Below are 27,725 nucleotides of genomic sequence, written 5' to 3'. Positions count from 1 at the left end.
CTGTGCGATCAGGGCTGTCTCTCCCAGTACAAATTGGGGCTGGCCAGGGGGAGGGACCACAGGAGGTTGGCCAGCCATGGGAGATTGGCTGTGGGAGTGCACTGACCACCAGGGGGCAGCTCCTGCATTGAGTGTCTGCCCCCTGGTGGTCAGTGCATGTCATAGCTACCAGCTGGTCGTCTAGTCATCTAGTAGTAAAGGTCGCTGAGGCTTTTATATATGTAGACACCTTACATATATAAAGTACATTTGCCACAGGTATTGAGACAATCACTTTTAACAAAAGTCCATAATTTACTCCTGCTTCTTCAGTGTTCTTTTTCTGTTTCAGAATCTCATACTACACTATAATTATTAATCATGTCTTCTTAGACTTCTCTTAGCTGTGACTTTTCTTGGTTTTTATTATCTTGACAGTTTTGAGGACACTTATCAGATATTTTGGAGACTTCCCCCAATTGGTGGTATCCTCATTATTTGACTAGGGTGATGGGTTTTTCATCACATCCTATTAAATGTATACAGTATCAAAATGACTTCTAACTGTTGATATTAACCTTGACACCTGGCTCATGACCAGGTTGGTCATACTGTACTCTTTCGGAGGAAGTCTCTCTGCATTGCTCATACTTACGGAGGGGGGAGTCATCTTCTACCTTCTTGGGAATGGAGTATTTACATAAATCATTAGGAATTCTTCTGTATGGGAGATTTGTCTCTTCTCCTTGTTTATTTATTTAATTAGTATTTATATCTATATTAACTCATAGATATATTTATTTTGTTGTTCCAATGATTCTAGATTTTGCCATTTAGAACTCCTTAAGTTAGCTCCTGTTTCTCTTTGATATAATCCCAATATTGTTATTTTTGTTTGTTTTACTTGAACTTTGTTACTGGCACAACAAGATGCTTGAGGCTCATCTTATCAATTTTCTGCCTCAGCCATTTCTGAAAGACTTTCTGGTTCCCCTCCCCCCGCCCTTATAAATAATGATATTAGAAACCAAGATATCTGGACAATAGGTTTCTTGCTTACTTTGAGTGATTTTCCCCTCTTTTTATTTCACCTAGCAAATTTTTTCTCTTCAAGAATGTTTTTCCACTTTTATTTTCAAATTCCCACTATGCCCTGTAGCTCATCATTCCTCTGCTGTTGGCAACCAAATACATTTTTATAAAATACTTATATCATTATACCATTACCTTGGTTAAAAACTTCCAAAAACTCAGTGTTGCCCTTAGGAGAAAGTTTAAACTTAATATTGTTGAAAAGGATTTTAAGATCTGTTCCTACGTTCCTCCCCAAATTCACCTCTAAAAACTCTCAACCTTGATTTACACTCTATCCAATCACCTATCCACATGTCTCTTCCCTCTAGTCTGAAAGCTCTGTGACAGCAGGAACTTTGTACATTTGTTTCATCGCTGTATTGTTAACACTTAACCCATTGTGTGGCACTTGACATATATTGAAGAAGCATTTGTTTAGTGAATCAATAAGTAATCCATGGACTATCCCCATCTTGTTAGTCTCAAGGAAGCAGTGGTCACTGATGTATTTCCAAAGGACAGTGGCTTACCAAGCGTTAAATACATATTAGTTTTTGCAGGCAGAGCATCTCTCAGTATGGAAACAGTTAATGCAACTCCTCTATTGTTACTCATCATGAGGCAGAGTTCCTGGCCTCCTTTCTTTTTTTTCATTTCCAAATGAAAACAGAAGGCAAGGTGCAGCTTCTGGACTGCTTGAGCTCAGTTCCAATCTAGTGTGTGGGTATGTTCTTGGTTAAACAAACTGGGAAACCAGCCATGAAGAAATGGACAAGAATTCTAAAGCTGCCAAGAAATTCACACCTGCACTTCATGGCTCAGAATAGAGCATTATCTCAAGGGCATTTCCAAGCAAGTCCCCAAATTTCTGCACTTCCACCCTGACAGTTACACACTCACAAGGAGTCTAACACAAGAGTAAGTAGATAAGATTTGACATTGCTCGTCCACACCTTTTTTTTTTTTTTTTACCCAGAGAAGATGTTGGTGTCTTTTAATATCTTTCAAGAAAGTAGGACAGTCATTTTTCTCTGATGAAATATGGCTTGGATGTAAGGTTTCCAGAGCCATCAGAATGGAAATCACTTGTACTCCTACCAAACATATGCACAGCAATGCTCTCCCCCTAAATCTCTTAGTATATTATAGGCATTGCCTCCAATCCTCTTATTTTAGCTCAGCTCTCCTTTAGATGGGGAAATGAAGAGAATATTAATAGCCCTCTCTAACAATTTTCTGAGAGGCTAAAATTGCCACGACTTGCTAGTTTTTTCTCATGAAGGAAGTACATGCTTTTGTGTCAGGTTTAGAAGGAAAGCCTTTCACTTGGTACTAAATGGAGTTAACTAGATATATTTGTCTTAAAAGGCTGATCTTGTTTTGTCAAGTGAGGATAAGACAGCTTAATACGCTAAAATATTCATTTTCTTTAGTCTCCTGCGAGCCATGTTAATTGTATATATGTACTGTCCCTCTCAGCCACATTAATAAGGATGACTGAATGTTTAAATTTTCCCCTACTTGTTATCTATGATAGCCCAGGGTAATTATTTTGTAATGCCCTATATTATTGAATGCTTACCCACTAATACAGTGGACTGCATGATGCAGTTATGGCTGCTGGGGTTGTCAGATAAAATAACAGGATGACCAGTGAAATCTGAAGCTCAGATAACACCTACTTCTTAACTTAGATGTGTAAGTATGCCGTATTGGGGACATACATATATTAAAATTATTTGTTGTTTATTCTAGGATAAAATTTAACCAGGCATTTGAATTTTATTTACCAAATTTGGCAACCTTAATGCCATGCCTATTTTCCAAGCCAAAATACCTTTAAAAGCTTACCTTTCAATCTAATAAAGAACAAAATACCATCTTACGAGCAGAAAATGGGTTTACTTCACTGTTACATGATTAACTCTGGCTATCTGGTATCCCAAAATTTGGAAGTAATTTTTTTTAAAGAAATAGCCCAGCCATTTTTTGCTCAGTGGTTATGCATCCAGCCATGAATGAAGCAGGAGGTCATGGTTCAATTTTCGGTCAGGGGCTCGATCCCTGGTAGGAGGCATGCAGAAGGCAATCAATCAATGATTCGCTCATCATTGATGTTTCTATCCCTCCTTCCCTCTCCCTTCCTCTCTCTGAATTCAATTAAAAATATTTTTTAAAAAGAATAAAATCACCAACACTGTCTTAAAAAATATTTCTGAGCAAACTATTGAGATGCTTAAAGTATGTAAAAATTCCTGACCTTTTACCCCATCCCTGACTCTTAATAAGATTTGAAAAGTCACCTAAGCAAAATACATATGTTTTTTCCACATAAAGTTTAACTTTGGTAAAAGAATTCAACTGGGCAAATTTTAAAGATCGTATTGGCCTTAGTCAATGATTCATGAATTGGGCAGCATCCAATCTAGCAGATAAAAAGGTGCACCAAAGAGATATACAAGGCAAGAGATTTCATAGGCGAATGGAGCAGGAATAAGGAAGTTATACTAGGCAAAACAGGTGATTGATTATTGCAGGTTACTTTTCTTTAGGGGATGGCCGAGGTTTATCAAGCAGATTACCTAACTAGTGCTGATCAGATGATGCCTGATGGGTTGGTTTAAGACTCCATTTCTGGGGAAGCTGAAACTGAATTTAAGCCTAGGTTTGATGACCTGGGGCTCACCATATGCCAGTCGGTTCAGGGCCTGTTGTCTTTTCTTTAACCAATTATTTCCTACTAAATTGGAACATCAAAGCCTCAACGATCCCTCTTTTCTTTAGTAGGGTTTTTAATGCCAATTTTGCCCACTACTAACCTTGCTTCTATTTTTCTTCTCAGATAGGTTATTTTATCTGCCACCTACACATGGATCTCTAGAGACATTGGAAATATTTAGCACATTTACAGAATCATTTTTATTGGCATTGAACTAATGTTAGTTATTTTAAAATAATTTTAAAATTTGATCTGAAATGTTTATGGATTTTCAATCAAGTCCTGTGTACTCTGCTTTGTTGTTGCTGCTGCAAACTTATGCTGTCCTTTTTTAACGTAAGTTAACTAAGTTGACAAAATCTTTATTTTTTTTTCAAAGAAAAACTTCCCAAAACTATCAAGACTCACCTCTGACATATCTTTAAACTTACTGGGCAATAAACCAACCCTAGATATTTAAAAAAGAGGGGTTTTTTTTGTTAATTGCTCATTAATAAGACTTGAGTATTCATCTCTATGATAAACACCATACAAAGAAAGATAAATGTAGAATGAAGGCTACCTCTGTGCCATCAGGGTGGAGTCATGTTTAGTGAATTTTACAGCTGTATTTCTCAAGTATCAGTTAATATGTGCACTTACTGGAGTCCTCTGAAGCATCCCCTAGCCTTCACATTTTCTGTAAACATTAAAATGGATATCAGAGATAGACAGAGCACGGGGAAGGAGTGACTTGTGTTAGCCCTCATTTTTTCCCTTTTTTAAAAAACTCCTTTCTTACTAGTATTTGAGTCCTCTCCTGGATCTTTCTATTGTATAGCAATGTATTTGCATTATATTATACTAGGGTATAATACAATGCCCTCAAAGCTATGAGGATTAGACCCAGGCAAGCAGGAAAGTAGACACGTCTTTTGTGTGTGTTTAATTTCATCAATGTGCATGTTTGTATGTATATGTGTGTATTCTTGCCTTCTCTCACTCTTCCCCTCCCTCTCTTTATTTTTCATAGGAAAAGTTATTTGGGAAAACCCAACCTTGCCTTGGCTGAACCTCAGAGAAGCAGGGTTTTGCCTTTTCATTCCACCTCTATGGAGAGTTATTAGAGAAACCTCCAGGACCTAGAATGGTGGAAATTCTGAAGTGCAAGAATTGCTTCTCAGGCTGGCTCCTGAGTAGGTGTGGGATCAGCTTAAGAAGCAGCAGGGCCAGGCACCTGTCATAGACCTGGGAATTAGATGGCAGGAGTAGATGCCCTGGGGTGTTAGCATAGAGTGAACTGCAGAAGTAGAGTGAACTTAGTGTGACTAAGGATAATTATTCGAAAGACTTAATAGTTATGTATTAGTGGTCACAGCTATGTAATAGACTGAACTCATCAAAGCTTTTCTGTGCACTTAATATTTATAATGTGACTTCTAGTCATTAACATTTTTTATTCCTCCAAATACAACTTTATACATTTACTCTGTGGTTTTTTTTCTACTTAATAGAAATCCAAACAGTGTATATATTCATTGCTGACCTTGTTTATGCTCTATTTTCTCCAAAGCAGCAGAAGTTTTTTCCAAGGTTTTCATATCCAGGTGTAGCCCAAAAAAACAAAATTGAGAAGTGGGTGGAATTTGATTTTAATGCTTGTTTCTTCTGCTGCTTTTTCTACCCTTACAGAGCCTCTCCTACAGGACCTCTACTCCTGCCTCTAACTCTCCACCCTTCCTTCCTTATAACACATGTATTTGCATGTCTGATTATCAGTTACTTATACTGTAGAAAGGACTCCAGTGGATTCCCTCTACTAACAGAGGGGCTTTTAACCCTTACTTTAGCTGTGCAATGAAAGACTCTTCCATTAACTAAGTACCAAATAAAGACAAATTGAGGATTTTCTGTTGTTGGCATAAATGTCTTCCCAATGCCCCTTAAGTTACAGCATCATAATGTATATGTACTACTCCCTTCACTGGCCACCCCGGGGTTGGTATCTTGGTGACTCTAGAAAGAAAGGATCCCTCCATATAACAGTCACATGAGTGGTTCAGATGTTCTTAAAAGTAGTCATTTACCCAGTCAGCGTGGCTCAGTGGTTGATTGTAGACCCATGAACCAAGAGGTCACAGGTTCAATTCCCGGTGAGAACACATGCCTGGGTTGCAGGCTTGATCCTCAGTAGGGGTCTTATAGAACACAGCCCCATCCATGTTTCTTTCTTATTGATGTTTCTATCTCTCTATCCTTGCACCTTTCTCTCTCTAAAAAAAACTCAATAGAAACATATTTTTTAAAATGTCATTTGCACAGGATGTCATTGTGGCCTGAATTGACCCAGTGGCTATTTTGTACATAGTTTCTATTACAGGAAATTACCTACATAATAATTATTTTAATATGGCATTGGGAGGTTATGTTTCTAAAATTTAATTTGAATAATTCTCTGAGTCCCATTAATCCCTTTTTCTTTAGGGGATACAGGGAGTGGTGGGTGCATAATTTTAAGGAAATGCATGTTAACACCTTGTTTTAAGTCACTTGATGCAGACCTTGGTTGGTTCAGAGACTTGAATGCAGAAATCACACATTTACTGGGTTGTCAGCCTCTTCAACCCACCTCGTTGTCATTAATTCTGTGGTGTTCAGCAATTCTCATGATAACTGTTGACTTTTATTGTCTCTTGAAAATTGGTTCCGTTCTGAAAATAATCTGAAAATAATTTTATGTTATATTTTGTAGTCATATTACTCTAGTGTTCTTTCTGACCCCTTCTCCAACACTTGCAATTTGGCTGTGAGAAATGTAGTTTCAAGACAGAAAAGACATTTCACCAGTTCTGTGTATCCTCATGGGAATTGCAGAGTTGGTTTTTTTAAAGCTATTTTATTATTTTTATATTTGAGAATCAGAGTGATCAGAGTGTCTTCCTTTATTTGAAACTTTTGAAAGTGGTTATTTCTTTTCAAGAACTACCCATTTGAGCCTTAACCAAAGAAGCAATTACTTTTTAAGGATGTCTAGTTCTGCATTTGGCAGCTCTCAGCTCAGAAAAAGTACTGTGACTCTCTCTAGAGGGAGGTGTTTGTTAAAAAGATGAAAGGTTTTCATTTTAAAAACTTTGCCATTGCATCTTATGAATTCAGTGAAATTAAAATTGATCCTAGGGCCCTAAACCCTCATAAAAGATTCCTCAATGCCCCCAAAGCATCCGTTGGACTGTTGCTGGATTGTCTGAGACACAAACTCTTCTTTACCCATTGATCCATTGTCAGTGGTTTCATGTTGCTACTCAAAGCCCCACTATTTAATTATGAGGTCCTCTGGGCTATGTCACTTGTGACCCCCCTCCTCATTTTTCTCCTCTTATATTCCCAGAAACTTTAGAAAGTATAGCTTATCCTCCTATTAAAAGTTATTTTCCTGAAAGAATAATAGAAGCCAACTGAAGAAATGTGAAAGCATTTAAAGCTGACCTTCTGAACACCAGGGAAAAAAACACACCACCACCACCAAAAAAAAAACAAAAAAACAAAAAAAACAAACACATTTTAAGGTAGTTTTGATTGTGTTTATCAGAATAAACTGAACATTGGCTTTTAAAAAATGATGGATATGTGCAGGGCTTGAGGCAACTCTTTGACTTTATGTCAGCGATGCTGGTTTTTCCCAAACTTAAAGCTTCTGTGCAGCATACTTCAACCCCGACTTTCTGGGGGAGTTGATTTTTCAATTGCAATCAGTTCTGTGATCGCCAGTCTGTTCCTTGAGAATAAAAGGCATACAAAGTGTGTGTGTGTCCCTGTGTCTATATGTTTGCACACTCAAATTTCTACTAAGAAATGTTTTGAAGCCCATTAATTGAGAAAGCAACGACATATTGAGAAGTACATTTGAATAATCACAGGCTCCTCTGGAAATTTCACCCATTTTTAATGCTGGACAACTTGATCCCTGTTGTGTACAACATATCTTACAGCAGTTGGTTAAGGAAAGAAAGAAAGAAAGGAAGGAAGGAAGGAAGGAAGGAAGGAAGGAAGGAAGGAAGGAAGGAAGGGAAAGAAAGAAAGAAAGAAGAAAGAAAGAAAGAAAGAAAGAAAGAAAGAAAGAAAGAAAGAAAGAAAGAAAGAAAGAAAAGGAAGAAAGGAAAAAAGGAAGGAAGAAAGAAAGAAAAAAAGAAAGAGGAAAGCTTAGCCCTAGCTGGATAGGCTCAGTGGATAGAGGATTGGCCCATGAACTGAAACATCCTGGGTTCAATTCTAGTCAAGGGCACATACTTGGGTTACAGGCTCAATCCCTGGCCCTGGTCGGGGCACATGCAGGGAGCAACTAATTGATGTGTCTCTCTCACATTAATGTTTCTCTATCTCTGTCTCTCCCTGTCCCTTCCACTCTCTCTAAAAATCAGTGGAAAAGTATCCTTTGGTGAGGATCACCAAACAAAAAACAAAACCAAAACACACACAAAAAGGAAAAGCTTACAGGTCTGTAATCTTTATAAAAGAGCCTCTGACACTTTTCCTGGTTTATCAGCCCTCAGTGTTTCCTCCATTCAAACTTTAATTAGGTTACAGTATATTTGACATAATCAACTCTCCTTTTCAGAAAACATGCACAAAGGTTATATATATTAGTCACTTACTCTATAATAGTAAATGTTTTCAAGAGCCTTTGCATGGCCATGATGCCAGCCTTAATCAGGAGGTATCTGGAAGGTGCAAAGTGATTTTTCAAGGCCACAGAATTAGCAAATGATAGAGCAAGGGTGCATACCCAGGACTTCCAAACTGGAGTCTGGTGCTCTGTCTGGAACACAGCAGCTACTCTCTTAGTGGAAATTACTTTAAGTAAATATTTAGTATCTTTACTGCCAGGGAACTAGGTTTTGATTGTTGAAGCTAGAGGATGGGATGGTCTGGAATTGAGCCCCTAAGTATACTTCGGTGCTGGGCTGAAGTGTGTGAGTATGTCTGTGAGTGGTGGGGTAGGGCATTCTTTAAAGAGAATGGAGTCACAGAGAGTACAGGAGGCAGCAGGGGATTGTAGGGGGCAGGAAAAGATGCATATCCTGTATAATAAAACCCTAATATGCAAATTGACAAAATGGAGGAATGACCAGCGAACGACCAGTCGCTATGATGCACACTGACCACCAGGGGGGCAGACACTCAATGCAGGAGCTGCCCCCTGGTGGTTAGTGTACTCCCACAGGGGGAGTGCTACTCAGTCAGAAGCCAGGCTCAAGGCTGGTGAGCACAGCTGCGGTGGTGAGAGCCCCCCAGGGATCGGCCCTAAGCTGGTAGTTGGACATCCCTCGAGGGGTCCTGGACTGAGAGAGGGTGCAGGCCAGGCTGAGAAACCCCTCCCCCCAAGTGCAGGAATTTTGTGCACCGGGCCTCTAGTAATAAGATAGAAGGAAGCAGTGCTGAAATTTTCCCTGTTACCCTCATCATTTGTTTCACATTGTGGTCAAAGCAATGGTTCAAACTGATTGATTTCTCAAGCCATCTTTTACTTATTGGTGCCTTGGCTAAGTTGACCTCTCAGAAATCATACAAATGGAAATGTTTTATACAGGTTTCGGAGAGAAAACCTAGGTACACTATTGTTCATCAGTTTTTTTAGTATTGAGTTATCCCTGTAAGTAGCTGATCATGGACCACTGAGAAATTGCTGCCCTCCCCTCTCAGAAGATTATCTACCATCTAAATGGGGAGATGGAATAGAGACATATGACTAGACTCTAGAACTATCACTGGGAAAACCCTATAAATGTGTTCAAATTAATATACTGCAAATGATGCACAAGGTGCTGAAGGGATGTGGGTAATGGACTCATTAGACCCTTCTAGAAGCTAGATTGCAAAATAAATCATGCATTGGTATCTTTTCTATCACTATGTGGATGGCTCCATTCCTTAGATGTTTTTACACACAAATGAATTGTGTAAGTTTATTGATGTTTGAGCTGTTTTTTTGTAAAGTGATCACAAGGTATTATGAATGCAGAGAACGTAATTGAGCTTAAGATCACCATGCTGAACAATTCCCCTAGACAGGAAACCTTTACCTGCAAACTGTATATTTCCTGCCCAAGTCCCCATCTACAGAATTAGAACTTCTAGGGAATCTTAATTGTGTACACAATGACTACTTACTGCATAAGGTTATCGCTTTGGCTTACTGTTAAATTTCTGGATGAACTTAAGAATGTGGGAATAATTTATCTGTAGATGCTGTTAGGAGTGTTTCTGGGCTGTGAAATATAATTTTTAGAGGTGAAATCAAATAGAAAATATTTCTCCCCAGCTATATAAGGGGACAGACCTGGGGTAAACACAAATTCATGCATACTGTGCTTATATGCTAAATCAATAAGGTCTTTTTTATGCATCCGTAATTGCTGGTGGGCCAAAAAAGAAATTAAACTTATTCAATATAATGGCATTTAAATCTTAATTTTATCTGACATTTAAACAAATCCTTTAGATAATGCTCCATCTAGAGAGTTCCTAAATCATTCTAGTCAAAGAGTTTTATAGATTTTTTAAAGCCATGTTATATTCTCCTGCTTATTACCAAATGATTATGTAAAAACAATACTATCACAGAAATAGGAAAGAACAAAAATAAAACAATGCATTATTATAGTGGATTGGATAGCCACCCCCAGAAGATTTGTTCACCAGAGCATCAGACTTGTGACCTCCATTGGAATAAGGGTCTTTGCAGATGTACTTAAGGTAAGAATTTGAAGTGAAATTATCCTGGATAGGATGGGCTCTAAATTCAATGAAGAATGTCCTTAGAAGAGATAGGAAAGGAAAAAAAAACCCACCAGAAACACAGAGATAAAGTCCATGTGACCACAAAGCAGAAGTTGGAGCCATGTAAGCCACAGCCAAAGAATGCTAGGAACCACCAGCAGCTGGAAGAGCTAAGGAAGAATTCTTTCCTTAGAGCCTTTAGAAGGAGTGGGAATTTCTGACTTCTAATCTCCAAACTGTAAGACCATACATTTCTGTTGTTTTAAGAAACTCTTGCATCTAAAATTGAGGTGTGTAAAACTGATATTTAAAACATCATGACCTAAACCTTCCATCCTAGGAATTTGCAGTCCAGTCTGTTCAACCATTAGACATGACTATATATGAAACCACAGAAACTCTTGAGTCTACTTAACTAGCTGGATGAATCAAGAAAAGGGTTCCCTGTGGCCATTTTACTTGGAAAGAACTGGACGTGAGCAGAAATCTAGTTCCAGATGAACAAATAGTTTGGCTCTTATTTGTCGACACAAAATATCTACAGGCCAATATTTAATTAAGAGGTTTAGTCTGTATATTTGAAGATGGAGGATTCATGTTGAACTGAGAAATTAATTGCCATAACCTCAGGGTTAGGATGCCAGTTTATTCTTGGGTTCAGGAATAAAGGTAGCTCCCAACTAGAGCTTCAGATCGCAAAGTGTAGAGCATCAGACACTCTCAAAATACCAAAGTGCATTTCTCTTTCTCAGTTTCTTAATTTGTGAAATGAAAGATTTGGACTTCATTGTGCCATTGTGTTCCTTCTATGTCAAGAGGTTTAAGACTATGATTTGATTCTGTTCCAAACTATCTTCTTATTAGAGGCCCAGTGCATGAAAATTCATGCACTTGGGAGGTCCTTCTTCCTGGCCTGCATCCTCTCACAGGCCGGGACCCCTCGGGGATGTCTGACTGATGGCTTAGGCCCGATTCCCAGGGGATCGGGCCTAAGCTGGCAGTCAGACATCCCTCTGTCAGTCCAGGAGCCCTTGGAGGATGTCTGAGTAACAGCTTAGCCCTGCTCTCCCCGGGGGGAGTGGCGCTAAGCCGTTAGTCAGACATCCTTAGCACTGCTGTGGAGGCGGGAGAGGCTCCACAGCACTGGCTGCACTGGCCAGCCATGAGCCAGTTTCTGGCTGAGTGGTGCTCCCCCTGTGGAAGTGCAATGACCACCAGGGGGCAGCTCCTGCAGTGCACCTCATAGGTACTGGTCGTTCCTGGTTGTTCTGCTGTTAGGGTCAATTTGCATATTACTCTTTTATTATCTACTAGAGGCCTGGTATATGAAATTCATGCCTGGTGGGGGGTCCCTCAGCCCGTCTTGCACCCTCTCCAATCCAGGTCCCTCGGGGGATGTCTGACTGCCGGTTTAGGCCCCATGGGGCCTAAACCGGCAGTCAGACATCCCTCTCGCAATCCAGGACCACTGGCTCCTAACCACTTGCCTGCCTGCCTGCCTGATCACCCCTAATCGCCTCTGCCAGCCAGATGGCCCCCAATTGCCCTCCCCTGCCAGCCTGATGGCTCCTAACTGCCCGCTCCTGCCAGCTTGATTGCCCTTAACTGCCTCTGCCTGGGCCCCCACCACCGTGGCTTTGTTCAGAAGGAAGTCGGATGTCCAGAAGATGGCAGTTTGACCCAGTCTAATTAGCATATTTGCCTTTTATTAGTATATATATATATATATATATAGCCAGCTACTGTAATGATCAGAATAACCAGAGACCAGAACACCACGGCCCCTCTCCCAGGCTGGCCCTGCCCCCCAGGGAGCGGTTCAGGGTGCTCCTAGGCAACACATAGGGTGTGAGCTTGATGGGGGAAAGTTGAAGAAATAGAGGGGAAGATCTTAAGGGTCTGTGGGGTTGGGGTGGTTGGCCCAGAGTAGGCTTGGAGTGTGCTGGGGAAGGAAGAGGAAGATCTGATTGGAAAACAGCTCAGCAAAGTACCTTTCTCATTATGAACCAGGATGGTGCCAGCTGTGGACTGAATGGGTGGTTGTTTCATGAGTGCGCTTGGAATTGACATGTTCATGGCAGCAGCAATACTCCCGAAACTTCACTGATTCCAAATAGTAAATAGCTATCAATGTCAAAGATCAGAAAAATCCTCTCCAACTAGTAGACTTTCAACGCTACTGAAGGAAACACCATTTAAGGAGGAGCTAGAAAGACCGAAGTATGCGACCAGAGGATTGTGGGATTGTGGAGGATGCCTGGGCGCCTACAGCTAGAATGTGAGCCTATTATTGTGCATGTACATAGTCAGCCCTATAGTCCTCATTCTCGCAGTATTTGAATGTGACTTCTGGCGGGAAATTATGTCTATTGAGGTTTGCTGTTCCCTTGAGGCGAGGAAGATCAGAATTAGAGGTTTGGTTTTGTACCTTGGTTTGAAGCAGAGGACAAGAGCCGCGAGTACGACCAGCCCTACAAGGAATACACACACACCTCCCAGGAACTGCAGATGAAGCGCACCTCAATCGAAGCCTTCAGTGAAACCATCAAGATCTTTGAAGAGCAAGGCCAGACTCAAGAAAAGCAAAGCAAGGAGTATGAGGGAAATAAAAAAGAGATGCAGAGCCTGCTGAACTCAGAACAGATCCATGGGAGCCACATGAAGCTGGAACAGGAGCTGTGGATACAGGCCTTGGACAACTGGGAAATCTGAACATTCTGAAGCGTATGAACAGCCTGAAGCCAGACCGCATGCAGCTGCACAAGATCCGAGACCAGTAGCTGGTATGGCTCACCCAGAGAGGCGCCCGGCAGAAGAAAATCAATGAGTGGTTGGGAATCAAAAATGAGACTGAAGACCAATATGCACTGATGGAGGATGAGGATGACCTCCCCCACCATGAGGAACGGACCTGGTATGTGGGCAAGATCAACTGCATGCAGGCTGAGGAAATGCTGAAAGCAAGCAGGATAGTATCTTCCTCATCCGTGAGAGCAGTCAGAAGGGCTGCTATGCCCGCTCTGCGGTGGTGGACGGCGATACCCAGCACTGTGTCATCTACCGCAGGGCCACTGGCTTGGGTTCTGCGGAGTCCTACAACCTGTACACATCTCTGAGGGAGCTGGTGCTACATTACCAGCACACCTCCCTCATGCAACATAACGATGCACTTACCATCACACTGGCACATCCCTGTGTGAGCCCTGGGCCCTGAAACCTCCCCCCCAAGCCCCGTCCCAGCCCACTGACTCATACAGAGCAGGACTCCACCTTTATGTCTGTCTGTCTCTCTTCTTTGTGAATTTTTCTCGGTCTCAATCTCTCTTTTGCTTTCTCTGAGTCTTTCTCTTTCTGTCACTCTTTCTATCCCCATTTCTGTCCTCTCTGTCTCTCTTAGTCTCTATACCTCTAAGTCTCTGTTAGAGGAGCATACCTCCTCAACCCCATGCCCCTTTTCCCCATGGGCACTGCCTCCCCTGGCTCTGGCTGCCCCCACCAGTTCCTATAGTTCCCCCAAGCTCCCACGGCCTGTATCTGCCATGTTTACAAAGGCCCTTGGGGTGCTCAGCACCAGCATGGTGCCCTGATTTTTAAGCCATAGACCTGGGGTCAGGGCAGGAAGAAGGCAGGAAGGAACTTCCCTGGGCCACTTCCAAGAACCTCAGCTGTGACATTTGGGGCTGGGCGGGTCCTGCCCCACAGACCCAAACTTCTCCTCTAAACCCTGAAGTGAAACCCACACTGGTTACCCCCACATGGAGCTGCTGCCCAGAAGCCCTCCACCCCCAAAAGTAAAATTATTAAAAATAACCTCAAGAGCTGGACCCTACCTGATCCCAGGCTTCCCAGGAACCGAGGCTGCTGCAGGTACTGCTGGGCGAGCTGAGATGCACCACTGCCCACAGGACCCCTGCTCAATGCAGTTTCAAGGCGTTTCCTTTATCATGTTGGGTTCTGATTTTGTTTCCTTGACTGTAAACCCATTTTCTCCTATTTTGGGACAAGGACCCCGGTTTTCTATGCTGCCATGGACTACCCTCCTGCCTGCCCAGCTAAGCTGGCAGGTGGGTTTTGTATGGTATGTGGGGGGTGGGGGGTGGGGATGGGATAGTGACAAATAAGAAACTTTGGAGACAGCGAAGGGCAGTTTGTCCACACTGTTGAGAGCTCAGAATTAGAGTTTAATTGGGATAGAAATCCTGCTAATAGCCCCTGGTGCCTGAAATCTGAGCACTCCACTTTTAGGTTTCCCAGTTCAAGTTTTTGGAGACTGCCTATTAAAACATTTCTGGTTGGAAAGTGTTTGTATAGAAGCCCATAAGTATTAAGTATTTGTTGTGTTTACCTCTCTGTATTTAGCTCTCTGTAAGGAATATGGAATAATGTTAAACGCCTCATGTTCTCAAGAAGTTTGACTTTTAAAATAAAAAATAAAGAAGAAATATAAACATTAAAAATAAAAAAAAGAAGCTTGAGATTTAGGGGCGAAATCAGGCAGCCAGTTGAGTGGTTAGGGGTGAAATCAGGCAGCCAGTGAAGCAGTTAGGAGCAATCAGGTAGGCAGGCAGAGAGTTAGGGGCGATCAGGCAGGCAGGTGAGTGGTTAGGAGTCAGCGGTCATGGACTGCAAGAAGGCTGTCCAACTGCTGGTTTAGGCCCAATCTGCAGGATCGGGCCTAAACTGGCAGTCAGACATCCCCTAAAAGGTCCCGGATTGCAAGAGGGTGCAGGCCAGGCTGAGGGACACCCCCTTCCCATGCACAAATTTTGTACACTGGTCCTCTAGTATAGGATAATTCCATTAAATATGAAACATTAGGGGAACAGGCCAAGAAAGGGAACTAAAAATATCTTGCATTAGAACTGAGTGAAATTAAACAAGTCACTACTTTTCTGAGCCTCAGGGTCTAAGTTGTAAAAGCATTTTTATGAAGTACACAATCCAATGAGCTATTACAGGTCTAACATTCCAGTATATACTAACTAATGTGATAGCCATTGGCCACATGTGGCTATTGGACACTTGAAATGTTACTAGCCTGAATGAAGAGGACCTTTGAGTATAAACTACACAACAAATTTTGAACACTTGACATGAAAAACTAATGTACATCTCTTAATATTTTTATATTGATCATATGTTGAAATTACAGTATTTTAGGTATGTGATATAAATAAAAACATTATTAAAATTACTAGAGGCCCAGCGTGCACGAAATTGTGCGCGGCTAGGGTCCCTAGGCCTAGCCTGGCCTCCATCGCATGGCCTCTGCCACCCTGCGATGCTACGTGAAGCTCCCCACCCCAGGATGCTTTGCGATGCTCTCGGCCCCTTGATTGCTTCGCGAGGCTCCCCCGACTCCTCCACTGCTTTGCGAACCCCACGACTGCTCCGCAAGGCCCCCCCTGCCCCTCAACTGCTCTGCGAAGCTTGCTGCTGCCCCACGAAACTTGCCGCTGGACACTCTGCGAAACTCCCCCCGCCCACCACTGTTCCATGGGGCTCCCCCCACCCCACTACAGCTTTGTGAAACTTGCTACCGCCTGGGTGAGTGCTCTGCTAAGCTCAGGGCCACCCCGCTAAGTAGCCTGCCACTGCAGCTCAACAGTCCCCAGTCCCGCCCCACCTCATGGTGAGCGGCTGGCGGGGGGCCGGGTGAGGGGGGGTCCAAGAGGTGCTCCATGCTCTTCATGGTGACCGGTTGCCTGTTAGGTTGTGACGGCACCTAGCTCTTTATAGATATTAGGATTTCACGTTTTGCTTTATTTATTTATTTACTTTTTACTGTGGCTTCTAGAAAATTTAAATTATATTGTAGCATGTAGGTCTCATTACATTTTTGCTTTACAATGCTGTTCTATGATATCTATGCAAAACAGTTTTGAAAATAAGCTCCAAATACCCAGAGTTACATACAGTGATCATATGTGCATTTAATGTCATGTGTTTACCTATGAATACTTGCACATACCTATGTATAAAAGCATCTTCTAAAAGAACGATGTTGCTGTTAAATTATGTTTCATTGCCTTCCTTTGCTATCAGGCAACCTAGAACCACCATCAGGTTTGGTTAAACACCTAATTATGGAAAATAAAGGTGTTGTAATACCTTAATCAATAAAGAAAAAAAATAAATTAAAAAGCTTAAAAAAAGTTATTTCCATGGAGCTTTGTAATAAGGAGACAGTGGGATGTAGGGATAATTTGGAATAAAAATGGATTTACTAAGAAAAAAAGAAAAAAAGGTGTTGACTTAACACAAATTATGTGTAGATTACATTTCTTAACGTTTTTTTTATTTTGGGGGAAAAATATGTCATTGAAAGGTTGTGTATTGTTAAGGTATTAGGGAAATGAAACAAATGAAATAAATTTTAAAAAGAAAAATTAAACTCTTAATAATATGGAAAAGACTTCCTGAACTTATCTACAGACACATTCACACAAAATGTATGCATTAACAGAGTGAGAGCTTAGTGATGCTGTTGTAGCACTGGTCTGTATGGCTCAGGTCTCTCTAATATTTTTGGTATGTTTACCACTTATATCCCCATTTTCCTTCCACTCTACCACTGCCTATTATTCCTCATTTTCTAAGCCTATTTTCTTCCAATAATTTATCTTCTCCCACAATTATTTATATGCTTAGGAACAATGTTTTCCCTTGTTAAATCTTATAAGCCAGATTCACTTATCCTTTCATTCAGTATCTCTGTACAGCCTGCTATGGGAAAAGCACTGTCTTACACACTCAAGGAAATATAGAGATGTGTATTTTAACCTCTAGCATTTACTCTTTAGGAAATTTATAAGATTTATGGAATTTAAATCTATAAATGTAGTTTTGTGCAAGGGTTAAGCACAGGATTGATAGTAGGTACCACAACACGTATGTTTGAATACTGGGTCTCCTACTGTTTGGTTGTGGAGCTTAGCCAAGTAATTTGATTTCTATGAACCTCAGTTTATTCATCTATAAAACAAAACTCATACCAATTATCTTCTACAGAGGTTTAGAGAAGATAATCCACTTAAATGGATCTGTTCTAAGCCTGGTGGGGAATATGTTCTCAATGATCGTTAGCTGTTATTTTTCCAATTACGGATGTAAATATGAGAGGTAGGATAAGCATGTGAGTACAAATAAATGTGCTAGGGATATTTCAGAATAAGTAACACATACTTCTGTTTGAATAAAGAAGAAAAACTTTGTGTAGAAAGTAGAACTTGGTCCAGTCAAGAGAGAATTTGCATAAATGAAGTTGAGGATTGGACATTCCAAGTGGAGGAACCAACATGAGTGATTTGAACCTTTGCATATGGAGCAGAAAATCATTAAGTGGGTGTTTAAAATAAGACTTCTGAGACATAATAGAGAGAACTAAGATTAAAAAGGAAACTGAAAGTAAGACTCTCTCAAGTAAATATTATAATATCTATACACGATCTTCTATATAAATACAGTCTTAACATCCACTGTATGATGTATCTTTATAACCATATATTTAGATTCAAAGTAGTAGTGATTCTTTATAGTATAGAATAGTATATAGTGTAACATAACAGAGTATAGTATATATAGGATAGTAATATGTTGTCATTTTCCCTTGTGGCTGCTCTTTATTTTAATTGTCTCTAAATTTCAAAGCACCCAGAAGCAATATCCACATCCTCTTAAGTTTATTAATGCCATTTCCAAATTCTCACCTCTCTACTCCAAATTAATAATCATGTTCCTTTAAGTCTGATACCATCCAGCTATTAACTTCTAGACCTTATCACTCCTCCAACAGTTCATTGTTTCAATTCAAAATTCTATGCCTAGCCCACAGCATTCTAATCTTAAAATAATGTCTTAATTCCACTATAATGGTTCTTCATATGTTCTTGTGATATAATAAAGGGATCAGTCCTCCTAGCTTCACCACTTACTACCATATGACATTGGAAAATTTACTTCTCTGAGCTTATAATGGAGATAGTCATACTGCATACTTCATAATGTTTTTGTGAAATCAAATAATGTATATGGAACGCTTAATACAGTAGTTGGTGCATAATAAGTCTTCTAAAAGTGTTACTATTCAGTGTTATGACCTTTAGCCCTCTGATCCATATGTTACCATTGTATCAACACTTTTCTGTCTTCATTTATTCATTCTTCAACTGAGACATCAACATGCCTCCCTATCTTCAGTATCTCTCTCATTAGTACCCTCAGGGTCCTTTCCCCCTGTGTTAACCCCTCTCAGACAGGCTATAACCTGGAGCCATACAACTTCGGTCTTCAGTCCTTTGACGTGATCATAATGCTGAGACTCCAATGGGGAAAATCACCAGAACTTTGGACTATGATAAATTAACAAAATCCTTCCTTAGCTTTTCACTCAGACTCTCGTCCTCCTATGCACCCCTATATAACATTTCTTTTTTATTCTCTAAGAACAAACAATTCAAAGCTGACACTTGTTGAAGTCTCCTCCTAACCCCCACCACATTCTCTCTTCGTGGGTGGCTTCCCTTCCTACTGCAGATACAAAACTGAGACCTTCAAATAGTAAATTCCTAGGCCTCCTGTCTCTGCACTTAAGGCTTTACTTTTGCCTCCTTCACCATCCTCTCAAAGGAGTCCTAAGAAATAGGGCTATTGTCAATGGCAAAGCCTTACTAGTATTAACAGACCTATTGTTTAACACAGAGAGTGATTATTGCTATATAAGAGAAAAGATGCTTCTTTCATTGTATTTAAAGTCAATTGAGCAAGTTGAAATCATTCAAATATGAAAAATCAGCTTTGAAAGCATTTAAATCTCATAGATATAAGATGTTTTAGTTATATTCCCTGCTCATACATATTTGAAATGTTTTAAATGGTAGAAAACTTATAATTCAAATGACACATTGAAATATAATATTATTAATAAATGTTATTGAATATTAACTTTAGGAGTGTATGTTGTCTTTCAGGTCCATGAAGATAGTAACACAATGAATACGTTATAAATATACATGTAAATATGTACACATACATATATATGTATACATACACTTCTGTGTATGTATGTATATGTATATATGTGTATGTATATATTCTTATTTTTCTTTGTTTAAATATTAGATTATTTTTAAAATATTAGATTCTAATGTTTGACTATGCTACAGCTATAGCTGGTTTCAAAATGTTCTAGTTATATAATGTGGTGATACATTCTCAGTGTGCTTAATGCCCTTGAAAATCTCAGCCTTTCTGACAGAATATTTCACAGCAGTATTCTTAGGAGGAATATATATCTCAGGTTTTCAAGGACAACCCAACTTCAAATCTCCTGACTCATTAGGTTTTTGATTATTGGTTGGTTCAATATCTTCCTGAATATCTGTTAGACCAAGCACGGTTCACTGGGGAAGTTAGATGCAAAGTCAGATAAGAACAATGAGATTTTAAATATAATTATTTGTGAAAACTGCAAAGAGAACAACTAATTCAGAGTGGGGTTACCAGGAAAAGCTTCACATGGTCATATGTCCTAAACTTTGGGTGGAAATTTAGTTCATCAAATAGATAATCTCATAGCTCCTCACTCTCTCCACCTTTTCCTCAAATTTAAAACCCAGTCTATTGTGGCTTTTCTGTGAAAGGCTGCAGTTGTAAATGGCTCTGTCCAGCCTACCCTATGTTGTCCCTGCATTTCTTTTATTTCTACAGTTGAATCCTAATTGGTTCCTGTCCATCTTCATCCATCTCCTATTAGCTATCTGCAGCTTTGCTCTCTTAACTCTAAAGGTACATGGACGTTTTTCTTCAGTCATATAGGCTTAACCCTCACACCAGCAGGATAAAGATCTAGTTGCTCTAAGACAGTGGTTCTCAACCTTCCTAATGTCGCAACCCTTTAATACAGTTCCTCATGTTGTGGTGACCCCCAATTTCATTGGTACAAATTGAGCATAATTAAAGCATAGTGATTAATCACAAAACAATATGTGATTATATATGTGTTTTCCGATGGTCTTAGGCGACTCCTGTGAAAGGGTTGTTCGACCCCCAAAGGGGTCTCGACCCACAGGTTGAGAACCGCTGCTCTAAGACAATGTGCTGTACAAAGGTCAACCAGAAATCAGTCCTTAAACAACCAGCTCTTCCCATTCCCCTAAATGCCTTGCATGATTGCTGCTCTAGGTGCAGTGGCAGAGAGGGTGATGTGGTGGGACTGGTCAAGAACGCAGGACTGACAGTTAGCAGACTAGTTTGGTCTTGGAAACTAGTCTTGGCCCTTTACACAGATGTGTTGTATATCCTTTGGGAATTTTCTCCCCTCAGTTTCCTCATTTGAAGTCTAAAATCTCTTCTAATACTGTTATTCCTAGAAATCAACTACAAATTCCTATTTTTGTCAGATCTTCATTTTATTCACTGGGAACATTGCTATTTCCTATTGGTTTCTGAGATATCACACTTCACCTGGCTTTCCTCCTCACTAGCATCCCTTTAAGGGCTGGCTTCTTTGACTGCCTTCTTGCATATCTGATTCTAGAAATTGAAGTGCTCCAGTGGCTTGTCCTTATCATCCACTGTTTTCCCACCTGTATTCTCCCTTGGTGCTCTAACTCAGATCCATGACTTCAAATACTGTCTTGATGCTGATGGCTGACAGATTTATTTATCTAGCTCTGACCTCTTCCCTAAATTCTAGATTGATATATCGATCTGCCTATTTTACATCTGCACTTAGTGTCTAATAAGTATTTCAAGCTTAAATGTCTCAAATGATCAATCATCTCTTCCCCCACAGTGGCCATTGCCAACCCTGCTTTCTCACCTTGTCACTGTAAATACTATCACATCCATGCAGTTCCTCATGCCAAAAACCTTGATCAGAGTCATCGATTCCCATTAATTCCTTTCTTCCCTGCCAATCCCACATTTAATCCATTCATAAATCCAGTTTCTCTACTCTCAAATATATAGCCATACTTCGACCATTTTTAACCACATCTACCATGACCATCCTTGGTTAAGCCACTTCATTCTCTCCCAGACCATGGGACAGCCTCCTCAACGTTCTTCATCTTCTGCACACAGTCAGTCATTCTTCTAAAGAGTAAATTGGATTATTAAATACCCCTTTAAAACACCTCAAATGACTTCCCATTGTAAACAAATAAAATTTGTACTTGTCATCAGAGCCTTCAAGGCCCACATGATCTGGCTCCTGCCTTTCCTGCCCTCTCTCTCCGTACTCTTCCCGTCACCCACTGTGCTTCAGTTGCTGATTTTCTTTTCATGGGACAAAATCAAGTGTGTTCCCTCATCAGAGACTTTGAATTTGCTTTCTCCTGCTTGGAATTCTGTTGCCCAGATCTTCACATAGCTGTCCTCTCTCATTATTCAGGTTGCAACTCTAATGTAGCCTTGTCAGAGAGATGTTTCTCAATACTCTAAGTAAGGCAGCCCCCACTCCATCACGCTCTACCACATTCCCTTATTTCAACTTCTTCAGAGCACTTGGCAGTGTTTGAAATTATCTGATTTTCTTTACTGCATGTTTACTATATGTTTCTGTCCACCAGAACAGAAGTTTCTTGGGGATAGTACTCTATTATCTTCACGGTTATATCCTCAGTGGCTGAGTCAGTGCCTGGTCCTTGGGAAGTACAGTCACTATTTGTTGATTGACTCACTGACCACTCTTACTGCTTTTCTTCTTTAGCAATGGGGTGAGACATGAAAGTTTCCCTCTAAGGAGAGAATCCTTTTTATGTGGCTCAGCCTCTTTATCCTCAGGAAGGCAGAAAGAGAATATATGTTAAGATCTGAGAAGAATCTCTGAGTACTTTGAAATATATTTACAGCTAACCATTTAATTATTTCCTTATTCAACAAATATTTTTTTAAGTATTAAAGGTGTGTTGCATACAACTTAAGTATTAAAGGTATCTAGTATCCAACTAGAGGGTAGGCAATAAAAGCAAGTAAGTCAACGTCTCTACCCTTAAGGAGTTCATAATTCGGTAAGGAAGGGGACAGCTGTCTTAGCTTTGTCTGCTATAACAAAATATTACAGACTGGGTAGCTTAAACAACAAAAATTGATTTTTTTGCAGTTCTGGAGACTGGAAATCCAAGATCAGGAGCCAGCATGGTTGGGCCCTCTCTCTGGTCTGCAGATGGCTACCTTTTTGCTGTTTCCCCACACGGCCTTTCCTCAGTGTGAGCTCATGGAGAGAAAGATGGAGATTTCTCTCTCTTCCTCTAATAAGACTACACATTCTATTGGCTTAGAACCCCACTTTTATGACCTCATTTAACCTCAGTTAACTCCAAAAGACCCATCTCCAAATACAGTCACACTGAGAATTAGAGTTTCAAATATGAGTTTTGGGGGAACATAACTCAGTCTATAGCAGACACATATGCAGATCCTTGCAAAGCACCAACAGGAAAGCGCAGGATTCTGGGAGCACAAGCAAGAGAAGTTAGTGTGAGCAAGGGTTAGCAGACCCAACCCTTCCCAAAAGGAATCTGCTTTTGGGTCAGTGATGAGAGCCTGGCAAACTGGTGTTTCTCAAATGTCTATAGAATACAGGTGACAAAGGGCCACCCACCAATCACAGAAAGCCTCCCCCACTGGAGTCAGCACTGTAGTTGCTTGGATGGATCAAGTAGAGACTTTATTTCTATAGTTTATTACTTCAGGGCTGAAATTTGGAGAAGACGTCCTTTACTTCATCTTAAGGTCAATGCAATGTCAGGGGTCCCTGTGGTTTTTAGAACACTACAAGTCTCACACCTGTGTGATGGATCTCCAGCAACCAAGATAGGTGTTGTTTACTGGTTGTTGCTGGAATGTTTGATGTGGCCCTTGTACCCCTAGTGTTCAATGAGTCGTAGGAGAGATAGATCTGGGGATCTGCAGGCTTAGTGATGACCACTTCTTCCAGCCTGGCTAAGTGAGGCCAAGTTAGTCTTCTTGGCTTTGTGGCTCCAATTATGAATAACTTGCATATTAGTGAAAGTGAAAATAGCTAACATGATTATGCTAGGCATTTGCCAGTATTTTCTCATACATTATCTCATGTTAATCCTCACACCTACCTTGCAAAGAAAATAATATCAGTCTTGTTTTTCAAGAAGAATGCTTAGAGTAGTAATGGCATTAGCCCAGAGCAACCTCTGAGTCTGGACTCTGGCTGTTATGGCATACAGTCCTAGTGCCACATGCTGTCCCACTGTGCTGGCTCTGAAGGCATGCGCCCTGATGACCTGTAGCTAATCTCTGGCTGGCTTCCTCTGTTATGTCAAGGGACCCTTCCTCTATTGTCATAGCATCCTCTCCAGTCTTCATTCTTCTCAGGGGTGAGCAGTGTCCTTGTTAGTTCCCCAGTTATACAGAAGGCTCCCTGAAGCCTCAGATGCTGTTTAATTCATCTAGGCGTTTGACACATAAGAGAGAGGCAATATATGTTTGTTAAATTAAGTGTTAATGCTATATAATTTCGTAGAAGCACATAACCGTTGAACTAGCCTTTAAATACCCTCTTTAGTACAAAACTCAGAGAAGTGCAAGGTAATTCAGTTAGTACTATTGTTTAGAGTAGAATTGATGCTCGGGCAGTGTTCCTTCCTCTCCATAACCCAACAGTAGTCATACCTGGTTCTTCTGAGAACACAACCTCAGCCTCAGAATGGTTTTTTTCTTAGTGTTTGAGAAGACAGGTATTTAGGGGCAAGGATTCTTCCATATATCTTTCAATTATGTACCATACATACATACTCATTCTCCTCTCTGTTTAATTTTTTTAAATCATTAGATCTATCTTATTTTATTAAATTTATCTTTATTGTTGAAAGTAAAAAAATAAAGAAAACAACAAAGGGGATTCACTGTTTTCTTTGGGCAGATACAAGTACAAACTCTGAATGTCTGAAATGAACTACTTTGTTTTCTTTATATTTTATATACTAGAGGCCCGATGCACAAAATTCGTGCAAGAGTAGGCCTTCCTTCCCCCAGCTGCCGGCACAGGCTTTTCTTTGGCACCCGGGACCCGCGCTTTGCTCTGGCCGTGGGCAGGCACCCAGGACCCGGTCTTCCCTCCGGCCCCAGCTTTGTTTGGAAGGATGTCTGGAAAGACATCCAGAATAATGTCCAGTCTAATTAACATATTACCCTTTTATTATAGATTTCAAATTATTAGTCATAGTAATTGGTTCCTGGAAAGAATTATCAGGCCATTTATCAACTGAGCTTTCTGTTATCTTTTTATATCTTGCTAATGTGCAATTTAAACATGCTAAATACTTTGAACTGACTCTTACTACTAGTAGTAAGCTTATGAGAACTGTTATTCTGGTAAATGGGAGTGGAGTTTCTACTTTTGCGGGTACCTAATGAAAGATTCAATATTTATAATGCCCTTTAAGTAAATTCTGTGACCTAATAGCTGGTGTGTAGAGCTTATATAACTGAGCCATCGGTAAGCTTTTTCACAATATGATTTGACCTATGTTGAACAATTCATAGATGGCATCAAAAATCCTTATGATAATTAAATTTTAGACCATGAATGTCTCTTAGAGATCTGGCATAAGTCAGTTGTTTTATAGAGGGGAAAAATCCAAAGAGAAGACATGCAATATTTTCCTGATTCTCTACCCCATTTCTCAGTGACCTTGAAGCTGAGGCCTGTGGACCACTTAGAGATGCGGTACAAAAGGGCCCAAGGAATCGATGCCATTAGCTTAATGATGTCACATCATATTATTATTATTGCTGATTCCTTTGACTCCAAGGCTGGGACAAATTCCCAGCCCTGCCTGATACTACCAGGATGAATCACTCTGGTTTCCGCTGTGCTTATTACCTGCTTTAACTCTGAACCCATGGATCTTTGCAGATTATCAGCTGCTCAGACCTGGACTCATTTCACAGCACCAGCTCATGGAAATGCATCATGCTTCCAGACACTTTCCTCCAGAATTATGTACCAATTAGGACCATCTTGAGTTTTTTGTGTGTGTTTGCATTGACCTTTTAGTGGAGCGAATTCAGGCCTTGCCTAAATATTCAGCATCTGCCTGGTGTTTTGTTTTTTGGTTTTTTTTGTTTTTTGTTTTTTTTTCCCAGATCCAAGGTCCTGGTGTGGGTAGACCTTTCTCACAAGTACAAGCTCTGGGCCTGGCCTTGAGTAACCTTCCCAAGGTCCCTCAATCCCTGTCTGGTAGAGCTGAAACTAGAATCACAGTGTCTTGCCTCCCACCCAGCTCATTGTCCTTTGCAGTGCACCACCCATTCTTATTAGGCTGGAATTACTAAGACCAGAAATGGTGGATATCACTTCTCTTGTAAATGGCTCAGGTCTCAATTTTGTGGAACAGCTCACATTGCTAATACGTATTAGACTATAAATAATTCCTCCAAGACTTTGCTGGTATTCCAAATGGTCTACGATGCATTGGAAATGAATAAACAGCAGGGGATATATAATCAAATGCCTCTGCTGAAAAATGTGCAGCACAGGCTTAAAAGGAGCTTGAGCAACAAAAAGGCTTGTCTGAGAATTCCACTAAAATATAAACAGATCTGTCTCAACATTTTGGTGCCTGTTTGCATATAGATGGTATTAGGCACTATAGTTGCAGAATTATAACCTATCAGGGCCATTTGTAACGGGATGACTCAAATAGAAGAAATAGAAAACCAAGTGGCTAAATCAAGAACTTAATAAAATCTGTAAGCAAGTGATTGGGAGTAAGGAATTGTTGGTTGGATAATTTATGTTATAATGTACGATAGATTTCATATTGGGAGCATCTCAAAATCTGAAATTGTGTTTCCTTTGAACACAAACCTTGCTTTGCTATTAAATGGGATTTAGATGGCATAGGAAGGCTCCTGAGCTATAAAAGTGTTCTTTAATAGGACAAAAAGTGATCATCAGGTAGCACATTGCCTACCCCTGGGCAGGAAAGACCTCACTTTATCCTGGTTCTGTGCCCTGAGGCCATCAGCCCTGCCTTGGTCTGGAGAAGGATGGAGAAGAAGGGAGCTTTTTGACATGTTTTCCACATCATCCTTTTCTCCAACATCAACTCTTTTGTTTCTCTAAGCAAATAGACTTTTATTTTTCACTTTAAAGTTTGCCTCTCTTGTGACCCTTCAGGATCAAGAGAGGCGGAAGTGAAGTCATCATAAAATGGGTCAGTATTCCTGCCCTTTAGCAATTCGTAGCCTGCTACATTCCTAAATGAGCTGAGACACTTCCATGTCTCAGGATCTCTCAGAACTCTATTCAGCTAGTGAGAAAAACCTAGATTTCTATTTCGTGTCCAACAACCCCCAAACCATGGGATTTTGTTTGGCTGATGGCTTAACATTTATGGAGCCAGATGTTTCTACTGTGCATTTTCCTTTTGAGTAAGTGATTTGCTCTAAAAAAATGCATGGAAGTGTCTTGGACCACTGGTAAGAGGCTGGATTTCAATTCTGAGAGTGACATTTTTAACCCATAATTAAAGGACTGGGCTGTGTGTGGTGGCATGGTCTCCATTGATCCCACCACACTCCAGATTGACTTAACACTGTTGCCACCAGCATCTCTTTGCCTGAGAGTTTTCTCTGGCCACCAGAGCCCACTTTGCTGTCCCCATGGAAGGCTGGAAGCATCAGAGAATTAATCTCTGCTCCATCCCCTAGCAACCTACCCTCAGTGATGGGTGTATAAAAGCCTTTCTCCCTCGCTCCTCAGATGGGATTTCTCTGTAATTTTTACACTCACTGGCAGATTCCCCAGTGGGATTCAGCCTTATTCAAGCTCACTTACTAGAAAACAAACCCTTCCTTAATGGCTTTCCTTACCTGTCTAATTTCCCACCCCCTCCTTAGTGTTTCCTGAAACTGTCTCCAGAATAAGCCTGCACTCATTCCTTGAATCAGTCACTTCTGGAGATAGCCAAACTAAGATCCTACTCAAATAGTGGTATCAAGTGGGGTCATGAGGAAAGAAGCTGTGTTGTTCAGACTAACACCTGGTTGGGCTGAGTGAGTCAGACCCAGCTTCTCTTCTTCTTTCCATCTTTAGTGTGATCTGACCTCTAAAACAGGTAATTTTTTTCTTTTTCTAGTTGCAAGAAAACTATAATGTGCTCAATAAAGAGGATCACACAATTTCAATTTTTACACCAAACAAATGAGT

General features: G+C 40.5%; 1 protein-coding gene and 1 pseudogene across 1 annotated transcript in view; both read left to right on the top strand.

The window, feature by feature from the left end:
- The window catches only part of ZMAT4 (zinc finger matrin-type 4), a 325,358-nt gene that overhangs the window by 227,990 nt on the left and 69,643 nt on the right, over nt 1-27,725 (top strand). The window lies entirely within an intron of this gene.
- On the top strand, nt 12,782-13,742 carry LOC118649637 (annotated as a pseudogene).

This window comes from Myotis myotis, unplaced genomic scaffold, assembly GCF_014108235.1.
Source record: "Myotis myotis isolate mMyoMyo1 unplaced genomic scaffold, mMyoMyo1.p scaffold_m19_p_3, whole genome shotgun sequence".
Taxonomy (NCBI): domain Eukaryota; kingdom Metazoa; phylum Chordata; class Mammalia; order Chiroptera; family Vespertilionidae; genus Myotis; species Myotis myotis.
This window is presented reverse-complemented; position numbering and strand designations above follow the sequence as displayed.